A 24,592-nucleotide genomic window follows, 5' to 3' on the forward strand; every position below is an offset into this window, starting at 1 on the left:
GCCCTCTAGGCCTATCCATGTTGTCTCAGATGGCACAATCTCATCCTTTCTTATGATTGTGTAATATTTTAGCTTGTGGGTGTACACACATATACATAACACACCACATCTTCCTTACCATTTGTCTATTGGTGGACAGGTTGCTTAGGTTGCTTCTGTATCTTGGTTATTGTAAATAATGCTGCAGTAAACATAGAGGAACAGTATTTTTTTAAACTAGGCAACATAAGTCTCTTAGAAGAGAAGAAGAGCTGGTTAGAATTTCCAAAACTTTCATTTTATGGAGGAAGAAAGTGTGCTTGGAAGGGTTTTGAGTAACTTGTCTAAATTTCTCACAGCTGGTTAGTTTCAGAGCTGAGATTTGAAGTTGTGGTTCCTTAACTCTTGGTTGAGTGTTTTTTCCATGATACATACAGTATACAAGCTGTGGAAACTGATAAAGAAGGAAAGATTTGTGATTGTTTTTCTCCTTTAAAGCTGGAGTTTCTGACTGGAGTAGTGGAGATAGTGTAGCCTAAAGGCTGTATCTGTTAGGTTTTTGAAACCCAGATCTTCCGTTTACTGTTTGTGTGATGGTGGGCAATTTACTTCTCTGTGTTTGTTTCTTCATCTTTTTTTTTTTTTAAGATTTTATTTATTCATGAGAGACACAGAGAGAGGCAGAGACACAGGCAGAGGGAGAAGCAGGCTCCCTGCAGGGAGCCCGATGTGGGACTCAATCCCCGTCTCCAGAACCACGCCCTGGGATAAAGGTGGCGCTAAACCCCCCGAGCCACCTGGGCTGCCCTGTTTCTTCATCTTTAAAGTGGAAATAGAATCTATCTCATAGGGTTGTTGTAGGATTAAATGAATTTATACATTTAATGGCTTGGGATAGTGCCTGGCACATGGTGAATACGCATTAAGTGTTCACTATTACTAACACTTTTCTTTGCATCACTTAACTCTATATAATTATGATATTGATGCAAAGTGGAGATAGGGTAATAGTACTACATACATTTTCATTTGGCCCTGTTAGCAACCACATGAGGTAAATTCTGTTATTCTCATTTTATCTGTGAGGACACTGATGCACAATATGGTTAAATACCTTGCCTAAGATTATTCAGCTAATATGTGGGAAGATTGGGATTCAAACTCAGATCTGTCAGAATCTAGAGTTTACTGTTTTTTGAGAATTAAACATTATTGATATCAATATACATATAATACAGTAAAGTGCACATATCAAAGCACACACGGTGATGTATTTTCACAAACCAATCGTACCCATGTTGCCAGCACCCCAGAATTCTTCCTTGTGCTCCTTCTAGTGAATATTTGCTCTCTTGTTTACCAAAGGTAACCACTGGTCTGACTTCTAAGAGCATTGATTAGTTTTATCTATTTATGTAAATGTAATAAAATGCAGTGCTCTTTTTGTCTGGACTTTTTTGCACAACATCATGTTTGAGAGATTCATATTGTTATGGGTAGTTTTAGATTGTTCATTCTCACGTATAGTTTTCCATTGTGTACTTATACCACAATTTATGTCTCAGTTCTACTGTTGATGACACTGGGTAGTTTCTAGATTTTAAGTATTTTTTTAATTTTAATTTTATTTTTAAAATTTTTTTAATTTATTTATGATAGTCACACACACAGAGAGAGAGGCAGAGACATAGGCAGAGGGAGAAGCAGGCTCCATGCACCGGGAGCCCGACGTGGGATTTGATCCTGGGTCTCCAGGATCGTGCCCTGGGCCAAAGGCAGGCGCTAAACCGCTGCGCCACCCAGGGTTCCCTAGATTTTAAGTATTAACATTAGTGGTATATTTTGAATATTTACTGTATGTACCTTTTTGTGAACATGCCCTTTGGTCTGTTGGGTGGGGGTTTACCTGGAATTAGAATGACTTGGTCATAGGTATATATTCAAATTTAGTAAATACTGCCATGCTGTTTTCTTTCCACTCTACATCCTCACCTATAGTGTGTAAGCATTGGTTGCTCCCTAGCCTCATCAGTACTTGGCATTTTCCTTGCTTTTTATTTTAGCCATTCTAATGGTTGTGTACTGGTATCGCATTACATAAATTTTCATTTTCTGGATGACAAATGGAGTTGAGTACTTCTCAGAAGTTTATCAGATGTTTGTATACCCTCTTTTTAGAAGTATCCGAATCTTTTGCCATTTTTCTTTCAGGTGGTCTTTTTTTTTTTCCTTACTGATTTAATGGAATTCTTTATCTGTTCTAGATAGGAGTCTTTTGTCAGTTATATGTACTGAAAATTTCTCCTTCTAATTTGTTTCCTTTTCATTCTCTTAATGGTGACTTTTGAAGAACAAATTCTTTAGCTACAATATAATCCAATTTATCAGTTTTCTCTATGTTTAGTGCATTTTATATTCTGTTTAAGATATGTTTGCTGTTGCAGAGTCACAAAGATGTTCTGTTTCCTACTAAAGACTTTATTGTTCTGTCTTTCACATTTAGATTTGCAATCTCAGAGCTAACCGTCTTAATCACTTTACTATGACACAACTCTACTGTCTGAAAAAAATTCTTCTACTGTGCATGTGGGCATGCGCATGGGTGCTACTTTTCAACATTCTAAGGGTGGAAGAGAAACATTTCCATTGCTGTCACAGCTGGGCCTGTAGTACAACAATGCTTTGATGTGACCAAATACAGTGCTTTTAATAGACGTTTAGTAAAACAAATGTTTGCCTTTGTGCTTTGATTTAGTACCAACTGGTAAAATTTTAGTGGTTAGGAAACTGTAAAAAAGGAAAAAAATACTACTATGAGATGTAGTAAGGGTAAAGGGAATTCATCTGTTTTATTGAGAGTAACCTGACAGGAGGCTCCCAAATTCTTAAATCTCCTTGTACACTCTAGGGGAGGTTGAAGGAATGGTCCTTTATTATAAACTGGGAATATGTTAGTGTTCTTGGTACAGCCATGTTTGCTGCCTTGGGCTCTGCTTTGGACAGGTAAATGTTGTCAGTTTAATGCAGTGGAGGCTTCCTTCTTGGAAAGGATTTGGCAATTTCCAGGGCATTTCTGTGCCATTTTCATGGTTAAAGATTAAGAGATGACTCTTGCATGTATGACTGTCCTTTTGGGAGGAAAGGATCTAATATTTGTCAAGTAGACCTTGTGCTCTGAACAAGTATGTTCCTTTTTTTTTTTTTTCTTTTTTATTTTTATTTATTTATGATAGTCACAGAGAGAGAAAGAGAGAGAGGCAGAGACATAGGCAGAGGGAGAAGAAGCAGGCTCCATGCACCGGGAGCCTGATGTGGGATTCGATCCCGGGTCTCCAGGATCGCGCCCTGGGCCAAAGGCAGGCGCCAAACCGCTGCGCCACCCAGGGATCCCCAGTATGTTCCTTTACATGTATTAACTCAGTCCCTAAATAGGCCTGTGAAATAAGCATATTATCCCTATGTTAAAGATGAGGAAACTGAGATTTATTGGAGACCTTGGGCAGGTTACTTAAAATTTAGCAAGACATGCAACTAGTATTTGAATCTAGATTTGCCTGTTTTTACAGTTCAGTTTCTTCTACTACAGTAATGTATATATCACAGGATATACTGCAGTACCTTCCTAACTTTATCTGGAAGAGAGGGCTCTGCAGATTTGTGAGGCCCATCTGCCCAAAGATGGAGATAGAGATTTATTCATATGTGTTATGAATTCTAGGATGGGTTGGTTTTTAATGATAAATTTTCATGTCTCTATACCACTTAGTACAGAGCTGTGTAAATAGTAGGAACTTAGTCAAGATTGATACATTGAGCATGGAATAATGTAGTAATGTAGAATGGCTGAGGGTGTGGCAGACACATTCTCTATTCTATGGTGGCTGAGTGGAGAAAAATTGTGCTTACATTTATAACTTGGATTTGGTGGGAGTAAGATATGAAGTTTTGGGTGAATTGTTTTAAGTGTCTTGCACATTCAGTAAATATTTGTGAGTTAATATGTTGATGAATTATGGGGATATTTTCACCTCGAGGAAGAATTTAAATTTTTTGGCTTGCTGAAATTTTCTTTCTCTCTGTGGTAACAGAGGTGTATTCATTTTTAGAATTCTTCTTTAGTCTTATTTTGTAATAGATTAGCTAGTTCTGTTTTTGCTGCTGTGGTAAAAAGAACTGTTATAATTAACATCTCTGCTTCCTCTAACAGTTTTATGGGTTTGTTTTGAAGAACCTAAAAAGAAACAAACTAAAAGAAATGTTCATTGTGCTACATATTTCTTCAGGAAAGGCATTTTATGCTATGTAGTGCTCTAAATGTGAAATCCTAAATAACTACTTTGGAAAAAAAAGCAACTCCCAAGACTGAAATGGCTCCAGAAGCTCCTCCCCATATTGTCATGGTAAATTATCTATAGATTGGAAAGGGTAGAACTGAATTAGTGAGGGAAGACCTAAACCTGAGGCCATTAAGCTTTTGTATAGGAGCATTTAATTCCAATGAATGAATTCAGGTCTCTTGACCCAAACAAATTATACCCCAGAGTTTTGTAAGAGTTTTGAGATGAGATCTTTTAGTTGCTGTCAGTCACATGTAAAGAATATGGAATTGCCACAAAAAGACCTATTTTTAAGACTGAGAAGGTAAGAGTTTGACCTTTCTAGAATGGTTTATTAAGAATATGACACGAGGATTTAGAAAAGGAAGCTGATTATTAAGAGCCAATACAAGCTCACTAGGAACATGTTTGGTCAGACTAACCATATTTTCTTTATTAAGGGAGTAGACTGGTAGAAGAGGGGAATAACTGTCACCACCATTTTTGGATTGCTGAATGTATTGATGGGAATGACTAGGATATGCATGGGGATAAGAGACATATTTGAGCTGTATGATGAAGCAGGTGATGCAAAGCAGTATAGAAAGGAGATGTTCCAAAAAAAAAAAAAAAATGTGACTTGATAGCAACACTAAAATGTAAGGCTTTTAGTTGGCTGCAACTTTGACTTACGGCAAAAAGTTGTGATTTTTAGCTTGCATAATTAATAGATTTTGTCAGAAAAGTGGATAGTCCAGTTTTATTTTATTCATGAGAGACACAGAGAGAAACAGAGAGGCAGAGACACAGGCAGAGGGAGAAGCAGGCTCCATGCAGGGAGCCTGATATGGGACTCCATCCTGGGACTCCAGGATCATGCCCTGAGCCAAAGGCAAATGCTCAACTGCTGGGCGACCCAGGCATCCCCATAGTCCAGTTTTATTTATTTATTTTATTTATTTTTTTAAAATTTTTATTTATTTATGATAGGCACACAGAGAGAGTGAGGCAGAGACACAGGCAGAAGCAGGGCTCCACGCACCGGGAGCCCGACGTGGGATTCGATCCCGGGTCTCCAGGATCGCACCCTGGGCCAAAGGCAGGCGCTAAACCACTGCGCCGCCCAGGGATCCCCTCCAGTTTTAAATGATATAAATGATAACCATACCGAGGTAGAGTACTGGTTCTAGTTCTAGGAGCTAGGGTGGTGAGAGAACTGAAAACCATGTTATAGGAACTACATTTAAAGGAGCAGACTTGTTTTATGACCAGTAAATGGCTCTGACAATAGCTCCCACAGACTAGTTTCAGAAGAACTTGGAGTTGCAGAATTGGCAACATTGTTGGAATACCATAGATTTTGATAGCAATCACTGGAATAAATGTAGATTGGCTAATCAAGCAAAGAAGCCTATGAAGGTCAGAGAAGGCATCTACAAAAGAATGAAGGCATGGTAAAGCATGCCATATTTTAGGAACTACGAGTGAGTTGCTGTGGATAATGTCTAAAGAAGGGGAGAGGAGTTGGGTAGAAGATAAAACTGGGAAGTTGGCAGGTGCCTTATTGAAGGTGGAGAAAGTGGAGCCCAGGAAGTTAGGAGTGATTTGCATAAGGTTTGATTGTATTGAACCTGGAGGAATTCCAGGCTTTCTCCCCTTCAAGAGCTCTCTCATTCCCTTCCTTCAGGTATGTTCTTTAGGTTTACTTTAAAAATGATCAGAGATTCTAAATAATCACAGGGGACTGTGTTTTACATTCTTTAGCAAGCTAAAGAAACTTACCAGAAAATCGGTGACCTACCTACAAGCAGTAGGTTGAAGGGGATTAACAATTCCAGCTATTATTGTTTTAACTTTACTATGTAGTCTAGGTTATGCTAGAATCAATAATTTTTCCCACTTTACCATGCTATTTGCTTAAAAGAGGATTTTTTTTCTTTGTCTAGTTCAAATGATAGGGTTGTGAGTTTTAAGTTCTGTGTTGGGCTGCATGCACAGCATGGAGCCTACTTTTTTTTTTCTTTTTTTTTTGGGGGGGGGGCTTACTTTAAAAAAAAAAACAACAAACTGGTTTCAAACATCTATGAGACAACCAGGGATTTTGAACATTGGCCAGGCATTTGGCATTAAAAAGATAGTTTTGGTCAAAATTTTCTATGTGTGGGCACCTGGGTGGTTTAGTTGGTTAAACTTCTGATTTTGGCACAGGTTGTGATCTCAGGGTTGTGAGAGCGAGCCACCTATAGGGCTCTGCACACAGCGTGGAGTCTGCTTAAGATTCTGTCCCTCTGCACCGCTCCTCCCACTTGTACTCTCTCTCTCTCTTTTTTAGGATTTTTATTTATTTATTTGAGAGAGAGACAAAGAGAGCACACATGAGCACAAGCAGGGGGAGTGTCAGAGGGAGAGGCCAACTCCCTGCTGAGCAGGGAACTTGACTCAGGGCTCAATCCCAGGTGCCTGGGATCATGACCTGAGTTGAAGGCAGATACCCAACCGACTGAGCCACTCATGTGCCCCTCACTCACTCTTCCTTAAAAAAATTTCTAGGTATATTCATCCTGTTATGGACTTTTAAAAAGGAATAAAGGTCTTTTAGAGATACGTGCTGAAATATAGATAAAATGATATGTCTAGATTTGCTTTCAAATAATTGGTATGGGGGAGTACAGGTATAAAGTAAGATTGGACATGCATTGATAATTATTGAAACTGGGTGATGGATACATGGTAATTCATTATACTTTTTTAAACTATTTTATTTATTTATTCATAAGAGACACAGAGAGAGGCAGAGACACAGGCAGTTCTGGCTGACAGCAAAGCTGCAACCTGAGAAGAGATTTACTTAGGAAGGTCTTAGCCAGTGGTGCCTGAGTGGCTCAGTGGTTGAGCGTCTGCCTTGGGCTTAGGGCGTGATCCCAGAGTCCCAGGATCGAGTCCCACATTGGGCTCCCTGCGTGGAGCCTTTGCTTCTCTCCTCTGCCTGTGTCTCTTCCTCTCTTTCTCTGTGTCTGTCATGAATAAATGAATAATACCTTTAAAAAAATTTCTTAGAGAGAGAGAGACTGTGTGTGCATGAAGGAGGGGGTGGGACAGGGAAAAGAGAATCTTCATGCAGGCTCCCTGCTGAGTGGGGAGCTCTGACACCCCCCCCACCCCCCCCCACCCCCCACCGGGCTCCATCCCAGGACCCTGAGATCATGACCCCGGCCGAAATTAGGAGTCAGGAGCTTAACTGACTGAGCGACACAGGTGCCCCCATATCTAGATTTCTTAATTCAACTGTAATTAATAAATGGTTTTCATTTTCTTTCTTTTCCAATATGTGTTGCTTTGATGGTTAGATTCCATTGTGGTGATGTACCAAACTACCATCTTGTTATGTATTTGCTTTTCTTTTTCTTGTAGTTGTGAATAGCTGTATATGAAAATTACTTTTTTTTTTTTAAATAAATGCTATTGAGGTGCTATTTTAGTGGTTACTTTTTTTTTCCTAGTGCATTTTGGGTGGAATTTTAGTGGATTAAAGGGCTTTGTTTTTTTTTTTTGTTTTTGTTTTTTTTACAGCTTTTATGATGTCATGCTAGATTGGTTGAGCTTGTGTCAAAGGTGTCACTTTATGGATTGGAACCTTTTCAATGTTTAATTCTCTTTCTTCCATACCAAAGTTTGAAGGCATATTAAGAGTCTGGAAAAAAAGAATACTTTGTTTTATTGAAAAGAATTGAGCTTTTATTGGAAACAGGTGAAAGGATGGAAATCAATTAAGTGTAAAATTTGCCTTTAGTGGACAGCCCTGGTGGCTCAGCGGTTTAGTGCCGCCTTCAGCCCAGGGCCTGATCCTGGAGACCCAGGATCGAGTCCCACGTCGGGCTCCCTGCGTGGAGCCTGTTTCTCCTTCTGTCTGTGTCTCTGCCTCTCTCTGTGTGTGTGTCTCTCATGAATGAATAAATAAAATCTTAAAAAAAAATATTTGCCTTTAGTGAAGTCACAGTTTAGTACAGTACTGCCATTTAGTTCTGTCAGAGTACATGATACTAGATAGGGAGAACACTCATATGTGTTGGCAGTGATTAGGAAAAGCTGCATAATAAAGGTGACATTTGACAAAGTCTTGAAGGACAGGAAGGCCTTAGGTCTAGAGGAGGTGAATGAGGGTGGGTAAAAGATGGACCATAAGGAACAGTGTTGGGCATGTTTAGGCACTACTGAGTCATCCTATTTGGCTAGAAATATGCTAATATATACTATTCAGAGGATAGTAATGGAGGCTGGGGGAACAAATAAAACAAGGATGTGTCAGATAGATTGTATGACAAAAGAATAGTGGGGGAATGGAGCAATGATGGTATTTGACTGTAATAGCTTGAAGACTGTTAGTTGCCTCTATTGCCTCGTAAATAACTCAGTTGCAGGAACATTGATACCTGTTAGTCATTCTGCTAGGGTCTTCTGTTGAACGTTTAGCAGACCTAGTGATTTGTCAGGAAAAGGAGGATCAGTGTTTGTAGGGTTGTTGATCTAAATGGAACTGATTCATTTTCAGAATGTGTCCAGACAAGGGGACATGAAAGATAAAAGATTCTGGAATTGAGAAGGTGGAGAGAAAGAATTGACATAGCCTTTGCCTCTCAGACTCTTTCTAAGAAGCTGTGGGTTTTCACCAAAAGCTTTGGCAGCATTGGTGGCTTTTAGTCTTAGTTTTCTTCCAAGGACTGATAGAAGCTCATGTCTACCCTTACTAAGCTCAGTTACTGACAGGTTGTCTCTTCCCCACTTCTCCATCTTCCAGCACTCACCAGTTTAGCCTCATTTGTTACTCTTCCTGGATCTCTTCCGTTCCAGCTGCAAGAAGAGACTCTGAGGGGCCATCTGTTAGAGGGTCCTGACTGCTAGAGGGTAGGGCAGCTTGGAGATCAGTATTGCTTGGTGCAGTATAAAGATCCAGGAGATTTTGAGTTGCCTTTAGTTTGGGAAGAACACTGTCATAACCTGTGGATTGAGGATACTACTCTGTATTACGGTAGAGAATTTGTGGTTTTATGGCTTTTTAGGCTTTTTGATGAAGATTACTTATCCATACGATGTTCCTTTCCTTACACCAAAACTGTATTACTTGACTGCTCTAAATTCTAATGTTCTAAGAGACATTCACTCTAGTATAGTAGGTGAAAACAATATTAGATGGGGATATCTGAACGCATTTCTTTCTTTCTTTCTTTCTTTCTTTCTTTCTTTCTTTCTTTCTTTCTTTCTTTCTTTCTTTCTTTCTTTTCTTTCTTTCTAGATTTTATTTATTTATCCATGAGAGACAGAGAGAGAGAGAGAGAAGCAGGGTCCATGCAGGGAGCCTGAGATGGGACTCGATCCAGGGTCTCCAGGATCACACCCTGGGCCGAAGGCGGCGCTAAACCGCTGAGCCACCCGGGCTGCCCTCTGAACGCATTTCTAATCCCATTTTGTGCCCTACTCATTTGATGATTTATTATCTGTGAGCCAGTTTCCTTATCTGTAAAATCTCTTAGGGTTGTGATGAAGCTTAATGAAATAACATATGTGAAAGTGGTTTCAATAGATTCCAAGTGTTACATATATTTTTCTTTTTGTATTAAAGGGTTTTCATTCCATTTAATGTAGAGAGGTGGAAATGTGTGGAGTAGTTGCAGTATAGAAATTAGAAATTAAGTTAGTATTCTAAATCTTAGTTTAAAAGTATCTTGTGGGACGCCTGGGTGGCTCGATGGTTTAGCGCCTCCTTCAACCCAGGGCGTGGTCCTGGAGGCCCCAGGATCGACTCCCACATCGAGTTCCCTGCAGGGAGGCTGCTTCTCTCTCTGCTTGTGTCTCTGCCTCTCTCTCTCTGTGTCTCTCCTGAATAAATAAATAAAATCTTTAAAAAAATGTCTTTGTCAGCAGGGAGAAATGCAGTATTAAATTATTTATATTCTTTAGTGTAATTACTTTGTCATAGAGATTATATACAGTCATAATAGGAAGTTCAGAAGATACAGAAAGTATAAAGAAAAAAATAGCAATCACCCATACTTCCATTTTCCAGAAGTCTGTATAACCACATTTGATATTTTGTGTATTCTTTTCTATAATTTTTAAATTATTAAATCTGTTAAATTATTTAAAAAATATATTTCAAGCAAGCTGTTATTCTTTGTAATTTATAAGAAAGTTATGCCACAGGTGCTTAAGAACATTTACTTTTTTCTTTCTTAAAAAATATTTTCTTATTTTATTTTTAAAAAATTTTTATTTATTTATGATAGTCGCACAGAGAGAGAGAGAGAGAGAGAGAGAGAGGCAGAGACACAGGCAGAGAGAGAAGCAGGCTCCATGCACCGGGAGCCCAACGGGATTCGATCCCGGGTCTCCAGGATCGCGCCCTGGGCCAAAGGCAGGCGCTAAACCACTGCGCCACCCAGGGATCCCTCTTATTTTATTTTTAAGTAGGCTCCATGCCCAATGTGGGGCTTGAACTCACAACCCCAAAATCAGGAGTCGCATGCTTTACCAACAGAGCCAGCCAGACACCCCAGGAACATCTGTTTCTTCACTTCCTTTAATGTTCTTATTTAAATATTTCTTGTGCAATTTTTTAAATGTCATTTTATTTTTTTGAGGGTAAGTAGGATATAAATTATAAGTTAAAAAATACCTTCTCTTCAGTATTTTGTAAGCTCTGTAGAATAAGGTATCAAGTTGCATCTGGAGTCAAATTCACTAGGCTTTTAAAAAGTGCTCTGTGCCTCTATTTCCATTCTTTTTTTAAATTCCTACCTGATGATATCCAATCAGGAAAACTGTATTAATCTGCTTTGTTACTCTCTACATTTCTTCTCTTTGAGATTTACAACATCTGAAAGATTTGTGTGTGTGTGCATTCGTGTGTGTGTCTATTTATTTATTCATTTTTAAAGATTTCATTTATTTATTCATGAGAGACACACACAGAGAGAGAGAGAGAGGCAGAGACACAGGCAGAGGGAGAAGCAGGCTTCATGCAGGGAGTCTGATGTGGGAATCGATACTGGGACTCCAGGATTGCACCCTGGGCTGAAGGCAGGTGCTAAACCGCTGAGCCACCGGGCTGCCCCCACCTTTTTAATTTTCATAAGCTTCTTGTTTAATTTTTTAAAATTTTTATTTATATTATTTATGATAGTCACAGAGAGAGAGAGAGAGAGAGAGGCAGAGACATAGGCAGAGGGAGAAGCAGGCTCCATGCACCGGGAGCCCGACGTGGGATTTGATCCCCGGTCTCCAGGATCGCACCCTGGGCCAAAGGCAGGCGCCAAACCACTGCGCCACCCAGGGATCCCCTTGTTGTTTAATTTTAAACAATTTTATTGAGATACAGTTTACATACTGTAAAGTTACTCCATATCACCCCACTGTAGGCAGCTTCAAAAATGTACTTCCTGACTCTATGGATTTGCTTATTCTGGACTTTTTATTTAAATGGGATATAATTTTTAAAACCTCAGTATACTTTTTTTTTAGTACACTTTTTATTATAGAATGGTTTTAGTTTTACAGAAAAGTTGTGAAGATAGTCTAGGGAGTTCCCATATACCCCCAGACCCAGTTTCCCCTAATAGTAACATCTTACAGTATAGGGTACATTTGTCACAAATAACCAATATTGATACATTATTATTATACATTATTATTACTATAAACTAAATAAAGTGTGAGTCTATTTTCATTCACTGTGCTAGATCTTTGGAGACCATTTTCATTTTGGGAATTCATGCCCTTCATTTCTGGGAAATTTTTTGAATTCTTGATAATATCTTCCCTTTTATTTTCTCTCTTTTCTCTTTATGGAATACTACTATTTGGATAGTAGACTTCCTGGACTGACTCCACACTTTATTCAGATTTTCTTAGTTTTTGCCTAATACTCTTTCTGTCCCAGGATTCTATTCAAGATACCACATTGCAGTGAGTTGTTATGTCTCCTTTTATTCCTTTAGCAGTAACTGTTTCTCAGACTTTCATTCTTCTGAGGATTTTGGCAATTTTGAAGAATATTGGTTAGCTGTCCTCTAGGATTTCAATTAGGTTGTATATGATGTTTTTTCTCATGATTTGATTGAGGTTATGGTTTTTTGAAGGGAAGACTACAGAGGTAAAGTACCATTATCATCATATTATATTAAGAATACATGCATATTATCAACATGACATCACTGTTGCTATTAATCTTGATCACTTGTTAGTGTTTGTGTCAGGTTTCTCCATTATAAAGTTACTCTTTTTTCCTATGAGCAGCCCATACTTATAGAGGGAGAGCCTAGTATCTATATAAGTTATTTGGCATTTTTCTGCACAGGAGATTTGTCTATTCTCCTATTTACTTATTTATTTGATCATTTATTTATATTAGTATGGACTCATAGATATATATTTTATACTTTGGATTATAATTCAATGTATTTATTTTGTTGTTCAAATTATTCTAGCTTTGGCCATTGGGAGATCTTTTAGTTTGCCTCTTTGATGTACCCTTGTCATCATTTTTTTTTTTTTTAAAGATTTTATTTATCCATTCATAGAGACAGAGGGGGAGAGAGAGAGAGAGAGAGGCAGAGACACAGGCAGAGGGAGAAGCAGGCTCCATGCATGCAGGGAGCCCGACGTTGGACTTTATCCCGGGTCTCCAGGATCACACCTCGGGCTGCAGGCGGCGCCAAACTGCTGAGCCACCCGGGCTGCCCTTTTTTTTTTTTTTTTTTTAAAGATTTTATTTATTTATTCATGAGAAACACAAGAGAGGAGAGGGAGAGAGGCAGAGACACAGGCAGAGGGAGAAGCAGGCTTCATGCAGGGAGCCTGACGTGGGACTCAATCCTGGGTCTCCAGGATTACGCCCTGGGCTGAAGGTGGCGCTAAACCACTGAGCCACCCAGGCTGCCCCATCATGGGTTTTTGAGTACCCTCTACTTTTTGACACTGCAGAATGCTCCAGGCTTCTTCTGTGTGGGTCCTGTTCCAGTTAGAGAACCAGCTATTTCTCTAAGCAGTCCTGATTATTTTTTTTGGTGAATGGTATTAGAAACGAAGATCTGGGCGCTAACTATGCTTGTCACTGGGGTGTTGTTGCTTCTAGGCCCTGGGATAGTACTTTTCGAAGCTTTCTTTTTTCTGCATAATTTTCCGTTTCCTCAAAGTTGCATTGATTGGCAAGAGATGTCTTTCATTAATCTTTGATAGAGCCTTTTCCCAAGTGTCTCATGATCTCTGGCTGTCCATTTCCACTTAAGAATAAATGCATCAAGAAGCTTATTGGAAGCTTGATGTTCATGGGGGGGGTGGCGGGTGGTTTCTGAGAGTTTCATTGGCTGTATAGTTTCTTCCCTGAAGTATGAGTATCTAGGGTTTTTTTTCTTGGTCTGGTCAGATTCATTCTAAATCTCTGCCTCAAGGGCATAATCCTAACTGCCAACTTTGTGAGAGGCAAGTAATGGAAGAGCCTTGGGGAATCTCAACATTCAGTATGTAAAATTTTTCTTATTTTTCTGTTTTTAGAATGATACCCTTGCTCTCAGCTGTGCCTGTGGTTTCTCAGCTGTGGATGCTTGATACCTCAACAATAATCCCAAGTATAGATATATCCATTCTCTTTAAAATTTTTTTTTTTAATTTTTCAATTGAGATATAATTGACATAATATTCTATTAGTTTTAGGTGTACAACATAATGATTTTATACACACACACATATATTGCAGATGATTATCACAGTAAGTTTGGTTAACATCTGTTACCACATAGTTACATTTTTTTTTTCCTTATATGAGAACTTTTAAGATCTACTCTCTTAGCAACTTTCAAATATACAGTTGAGTATTGTTAACTGTAGTCACCATGCTGTATATGACATCCCCAGGACTGACTTATTTTATAACTGGAAGTTTGTACTTTTTGACCATTGTCATGCCTTTCACCCACCTCACTCATTCTTTTATTTATTCCTTGTAAAGGATCAGTTTTCTCCTGGTATGTTGGAGGCTGCACAGAGTGGGAAGAGTATAGGGGTGGAGGAGGTAGCTGGTTCTTTTTTCTTTTCTTTTTCTTTTTTAAAAGATTTTATTAAAAAAAAAAGATTTTAGTTATTAATGAGAGAGACAGAGAGAGAGAGAGAGAGAGGGAGGGGCAGAGATGCCGGCAGAGGGGGGAGAAGCAGGCTTCATGCAAGGAGCCCAATGTGGGTTTCGAACCCAGGAATCTGGGACCATGTCCTAAGCTGAAGGCAGATGCTTAACTGCCAAGCCACCTGGGTGTCCCTGGTTCTTTTATTTATTTTTTTAATTTTTATTTATTTATGATAGTCACACAGAGAGAGAGAGGGGCAGAGACATAGGCAGAGGGAGAAGCAGGCTCCATGCACTGGGAGCCCGACGTGGGATTCGATCCTGGGTCTCCAGGATCGCGCTCTGGGCCAAAGGCAGGAGCTAAACCTCTGCGCCACCCAGGGATCCCTGGTTCTTTTATTTTTAAAAATTGAGATATAATTCATGTAACATAACTATTTTATTTTTTAAATTTATTTTTTTAAGATTTTATAAATTAACCATTTTAAAGTGTACACTTAAGTGGTTTTTAGTTTATTTACTATGTTGTGCAGCCATCTCCATGGTCTAGTTCTGGAACATTTCCATCATCCCAAACAGAAACTGCATACCTATTAGCAGTTAGTTCCCTGGTAACCACTTTCTGTTTCTGTGAATATGCCTATTCTGGATATTACATATGAATGGGGGTAATACAGTATGTAGCTTTTTGTGTCTGGCTTCTTTCACTTAGCATAATGTTTTCAAGGTTCATTTGTGTTGTAGCATGTAATAGTACTCTGTTCCTTTTTATGGCTGAATAATGTTCCATTGTATAGTTCTACAACAATTTGTTTATCTCTTTATGAGCTGATGCCAGCTGGTTCTTCCAGTAGACTTTTAATCATTCCTTCTGTTTTTAGTTCCATGTTTATCCCCATTTCCTTAAGTGCTTGATGCTATATAAGTTCCTGAGCTTTTTGGAGGTTATATTATAGCTTAGGTTTCTTTAGTCTGCTGTCAGGAACCACTCATCCATCTGCTTTCCATTTTCTAAAATTTTGTTACTATCACCTCCATTTTTATTCTGTGGCTGTGCTCCCCTAACCACCATCCCCTACTGCTGTTTTTGTGGGGCTTGGGGAGAGAGGCAGCAGAGGGAGAACTAATACATGCCTTTTGCTCACAGTTTATTTTTTAAGATTTTACTTATTTATGAGAGAGAGTGAGAGCACAGGCAGAGGGAGCAGCAGAGGAGAGAGGGAGAAGCAGGCTCCCCATTGAGCAGGGACCTTCACGCAGGGTTTAATCCCAGGATGCTGGGATCATGACCTGAGCCAAAGGCAGATTTGTTAACCATCTGAGTCACCCAGGTGTCCCTTTTGCTCACAGTGTAAAAGGTACAATTTCTTTAAACATTTTTTTAAAAAGATTTTATTCATTTATTCATGAGAGACATAGAGAGAGAGGGAGAGACACAGGCAGAGGGAGAAGCAGGCTCCATGCAGGGAGCCCAACGTGGGCGGAAGGCAGTGCCAAACCGCCGAGTCACCGGGGCTGCCCTAAAAGGTACAATTTCCATGCTGGGTCAGACTCGTGGCCCAGCAGTTATTAAGTCATGAAATGATCGAGCTGGAAAAACCTTTATAAATTAGCAACTAGACCTCTACTTAATTTTTCATGTGAGGAAAGTGAGACCCACAAGACTCAATAAATTGTTTAGGTCACACAACTAGTGAGTAGCCAAGGTAGGACCTTAACTCTGTCTCCTGCCGTCTAGGTTCATTGTGTACTGTTCATTTAGGGTGATTATTTTAAAATTTGATAGTGAGTAGAGCATGAGGGTCTCTTATATTTGTCCTGTTTCTTACTTAGGGATCCCAGTCCACTGGGTTTGCCTAAGGCCATTTTTTCTGGAGGAGCTAGCTTTTAGAGAACAGTGCCTATGTCCTCTGGGAGTCCTTACTCTATTAGTAATGCAGTATGTATGTAGTATATGTAATTCAGTACAGTATATGTATATCCAACTCACATGATAGCATTCACTGGACTGGTCTGAAACACCATGAATTTGACAGCTTGTTGCTTCCCATACTAAACAAAGCAAATTATCTAAGTTCAAGAAGTCAGCTTAACAGATGTATATCCTGTCAGGGTTTTTGGCTGGGCTAAAAGTGAAATAGCGTCTACACTTCATATTTAGCTACCAAAGTTTTGTCCTAGCTGTTGTTGGAGCAGTCCTGTCTGGATAGGTTCTCAAACCCTAGACTCTTGTTAAACCTGGGTATATAAAAAGTTTAGCCATTTAAAAAATACTAGTTGTAGGAGTTGGACTAGGTATGAAGCAGCCTGGAAGACATCAAGCAGGAGGCAAAGCATCAATAAAAGTAATGGCAGTATACCTAAAGCTAAAGTTATCTGACAAAGAAAGTATGTTGAGAAAGAAAGTGAACAGATCTACCTCAAGGGGAAAAACAAAGAGGTAACAGATGGTTTCTGTTGTTTTCATTGAAGAGCCTGGTGAGCAGCTTTTCTGGGTTAGTGCCTTAGATAGAAGAGGCCTGTAGTGTGTCCAAAGTGGGGGGGGGGGGCAGCTCACTCCCTGCTTTCTGGTATTTATGAATGTCTGAATCCTGAGCACAGCTGATGATGTGGCCAAGGTACAGCCTGTCTCTTCAAGAAACAGGTACCCTCTCTGTGCTGCAGCAGCTATAAATTAACCTCAATTTCATATGTAGAAAGATGAAGGAGAGCAATGAGTATAGTGTTAGATGGTTTTCTCTAGCTACCAAAACTCAGCTAGTCTTAATGTGTTTTTTAGGTTGCCCCATTTAAAAAGTGCTGATAGTTGGGGAGCCTCTCTGGTTTAGTCAGTTAAGCATCTGCTTTCAGCTCAAGTCATGATCCCAAGGTCCTGGGATTGAACCCCCTGGGGGTTCAATTGGGCTCCCTGCTCAGTGGGGAATCTTCTTCTTTCTCTCCCTCTGCCTTTGTGTGCGTGCGTGCTCTTTCTGTCAAATAAATAAATAAACTTTTTTTTTTTAAGTGCCAATAGTAATGAAATAGTCATCTAAAAGGAGTAGCAAGGTTAATTTTTGTTTAGTTAGAAATTTGCATTCCTTTCTTTTATTGCACTGTGCTCCATTAGTCAGAGATGGCAGGAAATGATCTCTGATTTATATAAGACTTCAGAAAATGATCTGAAAGACAAGGAGAATTGAAATGCTGAGGCAGCAAGTGAATTGAAGGTGAAACACAAGCTGGTTTTTCAATAGACCCCAGAAACAGAAGTGTGAGTTGTTAGTATTTTGATGGGCAGCCTGTTTCAGAATGTTATTAACAGGAAAAATGCAGTGACATCTTTTAGTGCAAGAAGTAAAACTGACCATGGCATGAGTGGCCCTGAATTGGTCACCAGTGTCACCAACAGGATAAGTTTTAGGACATCCCAGAATGCCAGTATACAAATGATGGCATAATAATCTGGTTATATGCATTCCCAGAGGAAAAAAAAATTAACATTTTTGCTATAGATAATATGAGTTAGACCTTACAGGATTGGTGTAGATGTGGTGAGGTGAGAGGCAGCCTGTGTGACCCTAATGTTTTGGCCCTGGAACCAGGGATAGCTCAGCTGCCTTTGAAGAGTTTGGTCTAAGGTATAGCTCTGGATGCTTGAATTGCATTGCTTGAAGCCTCTGCTTTAAGACCTTGTCATTTTGTTAAAAACATTAAATTTATTTATTTATTTATTTATTTATTTATTTATTTATCTTTTTTTTTTTTAATTTTTATTTATTTATGATAGGCACACATAGAGAGAGAGAGAGGCAGAGACACAGGCAAAGGGAGAAGCAGGCTCCATGCACCGGGAGCCCGACGTGGGATTCGATCCCGGGTCTCCAGGATCGCGCCCTGGGCCAAAGGCAGGCGCCAAACCGCTGCGCCACCCAGGGATCCCTAAAAGTATATTTTTAATTTAAAAAAATTTAGGGATCCCTGGGTGGCGCAGCGGTTTAGCGCCTGCCTTTGGCCCAGGGCGCGATCCTGGAGACCCGGGATCGAATCCCACGTCGGGCTCCCGGTGCATGGAGCCTGCTTCTCCCTCTGCCTGTGTCTCTGCCTCTCTCTCTCTCTCTCTCTGTGTGTGACTATCATAAATAAATTAAAAAAAAAACTAAAAAAAAAAAATATATATATATATATACTTTTAAAAATTAAACTTTTTATTTGAGGTAATTTCAGATTCATATGCAGTTGTAGGAAATAATACAAAAATGACTCTTTACCCTTTACCCAGTGGTAACATCTTACAAAGCTATTGGATGCTCTTACAACCAGGATATAGACATTAATATACTCAAGAAACAGAATAGTTATATCACCACAAGGATTCTTGGGTGTTACTCTTTTAATAGAACCCTCCCCCTTCCCATCTCTGACCTCTGGCAACCACCAATGTGTTCTTTGTTTCTAAAATTTAGTAATTTCAAGAATGTTATATAAATCGGATCATATAGTGTGTAACTTACTGGGATAGGCTTTTCTCACTTGTACACAAGTACAGGTCTGCAAGTAATGAATTATCTTAGTTTTGTTTTGCTTGAAAATGCTTTTATTTTGCCTTCTTTTTTTTAAGATTTTATTTATCTATTCATGGGAGACACACACACACACAGAGAGAGAGAGAGAGAGAGAGAGAAAGAGAGAGAGGCAGAGACACAGGCAGTGAGAGAAGCAGGCCCCATGCAGGAAGCCCGATGTGGAACTCGATCTGGGTCTCCGGGATCACACCCTGGGCTGAAGGCAGGCACCAAACTGCTGAGACACCGAGGGATCCCTTTTGCCTTCATTTTTGAAGGAAATTTTTTTTTTTTTTTTTCTGCTAATACAATTCTGGGTTGACAGGGTTTTGTCTCTTTCAGTACTTATATGTTGTTCCATGTCTTTTAATCTCTTGTTTCTGGTAAGAAAGCAATGGTAATTTCAGTAATTTTTTTCCTTAATGTATCATGTTTCTCTGTCTCCTTTCAAGATTTTCTCTTTAATACTCTTTTTTTCCTTTCTTTAAGAGTTTGACTGTGATTTACAATTATTTATTTTCTTGGTATGTATCCTTCTTAGAATCCACTGAATTTTGAATCTGTAAATTTATGTCTTTTAGCAAATTCGGGAAATTTTTGATCATTATTTCTTCAATTAAAAAAAAAACATTTTTAGCATCATTTGCTGTCCTTTTCTTCTGGGGCTTCAATTACATGTATATTAGACTTGTTGCCCCACAGATCTCTGGGATCCTCTCCCACACTCTTGTTTTTCTCCCTAATCCTTTTTTCTCTCTGTTCTTCAGATTGAATACTTTTTGTTGATCTCTTTATTTTTATGAATTTTTTTTTTTTTTAAGTAGGCTCTACACCCAGTGTGAGGCTTGAACTTACCACCCTGAAATAAAGAGTCACATGCTGTACCAGCTGAGCCAGCCAGGCACCCCTGTTGATGATCTCTTTTTAAGTTCATTAACTCTTCTGCATCTCCAATCTACTGTTAAGTCCAACTTCTGAATAATAGGGTCTATTTTGCTGTTGAGATCTACTATTTTTTCATTCATTATGATCATAGCTGATTTTTTCCTTTTGTTTGTTTGTTTGTTTATTTATTTATTTATTTATTTATTTATTTAAAGTTTTATTAGTAATCTCCACACCCAATGTGGGGCTTGAATTCACAGCCCCAAGATCAAGAGTCATATACTCTACAGTTTTAGTATATGTGCTGCCGAAGTGAGCACAAGAGTCACATACTCTACAAACGAGCCAGCCAGGGACCCCAGTCATAGCTGTTTTGAAATCTTTGCGAATCCCAATATTTGGATCACATCAGGGTCAGTTTCTGTTGATTGACTCTTCTCTTGAGAATAGGTCATGTTTTCCTGTTTCTTTATATGCTAAATAATTTTATTGGGTTGTGTCCTTGATACTCCGCTGCAGTGAATGCCAGTTTAAATCTCAGTTCAGTTCCTTTAGCCCTAATTTGGTTGCTTGACGTCTGTTCTATGCACACATGATTTAGGGATTAGCCAGTGATTTTGACAGGATTTATACAGTTTGAGGCACTTTCTTTCTGGTTCTCTCTGGAATTTCCCTCTCTCACTTCTCTGTTGTGGTTGCCTTAAAGTCTGTCCTCTGGTTTGTGAAGCTAGTAAGACTACGGGTTTTTATCTGAATTTTAGTCATCTTTCATGGCACAGACTGAGACTTCTTGGGCAAAAGCCATAACAAGAGACCCTTAATTGATGTCATTACATTTTTCCAAGTTTTGACCCTCTCTCTTCCATCATAATCTACTTGCATTTTGTTACCTAGTGCCTTTAGGTAGTCGTTTTTTATATTCTGTCCACTGTTCATAGTAATCTGTAAGAGAGTTGATCTTGTAGGAGCTATTCTTCCATGACTGGAAGCAGAACCTGTATCATGCTGGATATCAATTCTTCCTCTTCTTCTTCTTCTTCTTTTTTTTTTTTTTTTTTTAAGATTTTTATTTATTAGAGAGAGAATGAGCTGGGGTGGGGCTAAGGGAGAGGGATAAGCAGACTCCAACTGTGCATGATCCCAGGACTCTGAGATCATGACCTGAGCTGAAGGCAGAGGCTTAACCAACTGGTCACCCAAGTGCCCTATTCTGTTGACAAAGTCAGTTCTTTTTCATTTGTGGTTTCATAGATATTTGTATTATCCTTCCTATTTCTTCTAAGGAACCAGATATAAAAATGCCCTTAGTTCTTGCTCTTTTTTCTCTTTATTTTTTCAAACTTCAAATTTTATGTAAAGCTTAAGTGTATGTCAACTCTGATTACTGATTGGTTTAGAAATTGAAATACTTTTATATGGTATATCTTAATCCAAGATGTAGGTATAACAGATGTGTCCTGTAAATACTTTCCTGGGAAGTTATTTTTATTTTATTTTGCTTGAATCTAAGCTAACATGTTCTGGAGAAGCTTTGTGTAATTTAACATCAACCAGGTGGGAATTTGACCTTATTGGGTCTTTCTCACAAAGCTGATTGTGACATACCTTTTCATATCTGTTCTACCATTTCAAAACTATCACTGTTACACACAGATGTAATACATTTATTATAAATGTGTAACTGAGATTTTGGTGAATTTTTTATAAAAAGATTTTACTTATTTTAGAGAAAGCAAGTGTGAGGTGGGGAAGGGGCAGAGGGAGAGGGAGGGAGAATCTTTTCTTTCTCTCTCTCTCTCTCTCTCTCTTTTTTTTTAAAGAGTTTATTTATTCATGAGAGACACAGGTAGAGGGAGAAGCAGGCTCCTTGCAGGGAGCCTGATGTGGGACTCAATCCCGGACCCTGGGATCATGCCCTGAGCTGAAGGCAGACATTCAACTGCTGAGCCACCCAGGTGTCCCAAGGAAGGGAGAATCTTAAGCAGACTCTCACCCAGTGTGGGACTTGATCTCACAACCCTTAGATCGTGACCCAAGCCAAAATCAGCAGTTGGTTGCCTAACTGAGCCACCCAAGTCTTGGTGAACATTTTCTGATGACCTTTCAGATGGCTTCAGATAGAAGTTTTGAGGCTAAGATTTTTTTAACTCAATCACATATATGTGTGTATTTAAAGAGAGAGAAGTTTGCATCCATAGGCTTCTTATGATAAAAAAGGAGAAAATAATGTCATCATCAACCCAGAGAGCAGTTATTTAATAGTGCATATATTTTAACTGTGTATAAACCTACCCATTTAGGTTAATCTGTAAGTGGTCAGTTGTTTCCTGCCCCAAATAGGAGAAACATTTGGAGCTGTGGTTTCTGACTTATTTGGGTCATGGAACCCTTTGAGAATATGATGAAAATTGTGGGTTTTTTAAGAAAAATGTACATATTTTCATACAAAATTTTGTAAATCATTTCAGAGGGCTTAGGGGTTCCTTTGAAGCTTCTCAGTTGTAAGCATCCCTTATTTAGGATTATTCAAATTAAGCTAGTACCAACAGGCTAATAGTACAAATGTCAGTTTGTTTCTGGTTTGGTCAAAGCAGAACAAGTAAACAAAGAACCTATTAGAAGTCCTTGTAAGGCATGCAAGCTTTTATTTTTTATTTTTAAAAGATTTTTATTTATTTATTCATGAGAGACACAGAGAGAGAGGCAGAGAGGCAGCGACAGGAGAAGCAGGCTCCATGCAAGGAGCCTGATGCGGGATTTGATCCTGGGACTCCAGGATCATGCCCTGAGCCGAAGACAGACGCTCAACCACTGAGCCACCCAGACGTCCCGTGTGCAAGCTTTAAAAAAAAATTCTATTATGATTTATCTGAATTGTACTTCCCCAGGGACAGATTCACAAAGATAGACTGACACCTAGTTGATTAATTTTTAAGTTGCTGTTAGAAATGGGCCTTAGTTCTGGTATCCAGACCTTCTGACATTTGTAGACTCTGTATGTGTTAGGCAAATAAGTAGTTCTTGTTTCTAGGACAGTAGGACAGTTGTGGTTGCAATGTCTTATTCTAATATTGTTTGAATTTCCAAAGGTCTAAGTAATTGGGGATTTAAGGAATCTGTGACATATGTACAGGTTTCATGAAGTGGAGCTATGTAGGTGTTCCGGAGGCATTAAGTCTCTATGCTTCTTCTCAAAACTTAGGCCTCAGTAAATGATGAAAGACTGAATTGTTTGAATAAAAATATCTTAGATTTGTGAATCCCTTCTGTGACTTTTCTGACACTCTTTATAGGGTGCTGTAATGAACATGATTTGATCTCAGGGCTCTCATACCTCTTTGTACAACCCCTTTCCCCTTGTGGTGAAAATACCATGTTTCTAATACTGGTTCAGTCTAATACACAGAAGGACTTATGTCTAAGATTGGCACTCTCTTTGGTGCCTTTACTGACTCTTTAACAAGAAACCTTTACTTAGCTTATTTGAAAAAGGGGCAGGAGGTGGAGGGGTGGTATGGAGGATCTAAAGACTACTTCTGTGATTCATAGCCTTCACCTCCTCTTTGTCTATACTCCAGGTCAGCTCATCATTTTCACCTCTCGCTTCATCTCACTGGTTGTTTAAAATAGTCTCGTGTTTCATCCTTTGAATGCTCATCATGTCTTAGGGGGCACCTCATAACCATTAAAAAAAAACATCCTTCTCTAATGGCTTTCATTAAGGACAGTGGAAACTGCCCTGATTCCTGTTTCCGTTAAATATTTTGTGATTTTTAGTGAGGGGATTTTCTGGCCTAGTAAGGAAGAAATGAGCAAACTGACAACTAAAAGTGAAGAAGCTTTGAGGAAGACAGTTATCTTCTCAGAACTGAATGCAGTTTAAATATATATTCTGGGAATCTCAGACTGTAGGCAAGATCATTATGTCAGCTGCTTGCTGTTTAATTTTTTTTGTATAGTAAATGCAGACTTGCCATGGGTGGGCTCTTTACAGGTGTTACTGAAAGCTTAAGACTAGCTGTACATAGCCTTTAGGGGCTTTATTGCTCCCACTGTTACCAGCTGCCTGCTGATTTTGCCAGTCTTCTTTAGTGAAGATTACCAAATATATTTTTGAGAGATGAAATTTTGCTGGAAAAGAGTTTCAGAAAACTCAGTTTGGATTAAGGATCAGGGAATAAGAGGACTTGAAATGGTGTTCTTAGCTTTACTAATAGAATGAAAGGTGAGTCTTGTCAGAAGTTGAAAATTATGAGTAAGTGGGCTTCTTTTTTTTTTTTTAATAAGTGGGCTTCTGATGGTGATTGATGATGATGGACAAAAGAGAAAGTGGAAGTGAATGTTTTAGTTATAAAATGATAACTTTCTAATTGAAATCATTAATTTCTGGAACAGGTATTTTAGAATTACTATAAACTCTTTAGAAACCTAAGATACCTCTGGGATAATTTGGAGTGAAGAACTATGCAACTTTAGGTTTATCTCAGTCCTGTGTTGGAAGAATGCATCTTCCTTAATTACCAGCTCCTTTGGGTTCCAAACCAACTTAGAAAAACTATAGTTTGAACAGAATTTATATTATCAGCTAGAACATGTGAACAGGATCCTGTGTAAACGTGCTCTGAATGGTTGGATGCAAAGATTAAAGATCTGGAGCCTCCCAGATAGTAACTTCCCTGTCAAGTGGTTATTTGTGTATGTTCTTTTTACATTTGAGAGTCAGGTCCTGAGGATAGGTGCTTCATTTGGGTTCATCTCTA

General features: G+C 38.9%; 1 protein-coding gene across 3 annotated transcripts in view; it reads left to right on the forward strand.

The window, feature by feature from the left end:
* The window catches only part of DENND5A (DENN domain containing 5A), a 107,928-nt gene that overhangs the window by 16,380 nt on the left and 66,956 nt on the right, over positions 1-24,592 (forward strand). The gene's annotated exons all lie outside the window — the stretch shown is intronic.

Source organism: Canis lupus, chromosome 23 (assembly GCF_048164855.1).
Source record: "Canis lupus baileyi chromosome 23, mCanLup2.hap1, whole genome shotgun sequence".
Classification (NCBI taxonomy): domain Eukaryota; kingdom Metazoa; phylum Chordata; class Mammalia; order Carnivora; family Canidae; genus Canis; species Canis lupus.